General features: G+C 41.9%; 1 protein-coding gene and 1 long non-coding RNA gene across 2 annotated transcripts in view; one reads left to right on the plus strand and one right to left on the minus strand.

Annotated features, from left to right (window-relative positions):
* Positions 1–1,436, plus strand: part of LOC101857754 — a 23,694-nt gene that overhangs the window by 4,545 nt on the left and 17,713 nt on the right. The gene's annotated exons all lie outside the window — the stretch shown is intronic.
* The window catches only part of LOC118477465, a 42,969-nt gene continuing 41,871 nt past the window's right edge, over positions 339–1,436 (minus strand). Inside the window, exon 2 of the long non-coding RNA XR_004858400.1 lies at positions 339–1,339. This is a non-coding gene — a long non-coding RNA (uncharacterized LOC118477465). The remainder of the gene's footprint in view (positions 1,340–1,436) is intronic.

Here is a 1,436-nt window from a genome sequence, read left to right on the forward strand (position 1 = left end):
ACGCACACACACACACACACACACACATACACTCACACATACATACACACACACATACACACACACACACACACACACACACGTACACACCCCAAAATACATTTTAAAAGGTACGACATCGCCCTGCACTTTTCAAATGCAGTTTGCATTACACCTTTCTGAACACAATGAACAGCGGACACACACTGTGCAACTCTTGAATTCGTCTCAGCCTCGGTAAAATTTTGCTTTTAGAAATGCAATCATCCCTAACGCATAGTTGCAGTTCGCTCTCTTCTTTAGAAACCAACCTTTTCAATTGCTATTTATTCACAGCAACTTCACAATAAAAAAGCGTAAATGTGGAAAAGCAAGAAGGAATAGCTTTAATATCTATAAAATGTATTAACAATTGATGCGTGAAATAGACACGGATTGAGACCAGGAGATGGCAAGCAGAAACAGGAAAGGCTAGGCGAATATACATTTGAATAATGTTTGTGCATGCATGTGCAGAGGTTCGTCACAACAGTTCGTACATTACGGAAACGTTCACGTTAAAGCTCGTTTCTTGTTGGTTGAAAGTTTCTTGATGTTGTTGTTGTTGTTGCTATTGTTGTTGTTGTTGTTGTTGTTGTTGTTGTTGTTGTTGTTGTTGTTGATAATGTAAGTGTTTTACTACCCCATCGACACAATTCAGATCATTTCGAGCCAGTCTTGCCAGGCCCAACCCGGGCTGAGAGGGATACAACGTCCTTGAAGAAAGACAGGTACTCAGTGAAATTTCTCCCCAGGAGGGAACCAAACTCAGGTCCTCTGCATGTGACAGGGAAGTGCCTAACCGCTAAACCACGGGCGTCGGTGGGTTGAAAGGAGACGTATTGTGCGGGTCATCATCTCTCTTTTTGTTGTGCCCTTTTGATATTCTTGTTTGTTTGTTCTAAGAACTTCAAAACTCGTTCTCAATGCAGTTTGACTTTTTCTGAGGCAGCACCTTTACTCCTGGATTTAGCCAGTACCAGCATCATTATTGCTTTTCTCATCCTGCACCAGGGTAGAGGCCACGAACAAACACTTTCCACCTTTCTCCATCCTGGTTTAGCCTCTTGATGTTATTCCATGTCTTCCCACTTTTCTGTACATCACTTTCTGTGATTCATCTCCAGGTTCCACGGGGTCTTCCCCTTGATCTTTTGCCCTGTTTAGCCAGTACCAGAGAGTCATTAAACGTCTTGAAGAAAAATAACCACAGATTTTGTTTGAACTGAGCTTGGAATTTACAGTTCATGAACCCAGTGTCAAATTCATTGTCGTGAGCTGACGTCCTGTTTACCAACCTGTTTCTTGTCTCCTGGAACATCTGAAAAATTGTGTTGAAATGTTCCATAACTAGAAATCTAACACATTCACAAATCTCTCTCTCTCTCTCTCTCTCTCTCTCTCTCTCTCTCTCTCTC

The sequence above is a fragment of the Aplysia californica genome, unplaced genomic scaffold (assembly GCF_000002075.1).
Source record: "Aplysia californica isolate F4 #8 unplaced genomic scaffold, AplCal3.0 scaffold00001, whole genome shotgun sequence".
NCBI lineage: Eukaryota > Metazoa > Mollusca > Gastropoda > Aplysiida > Aplysiidae > Aplysia > Aplysia californica.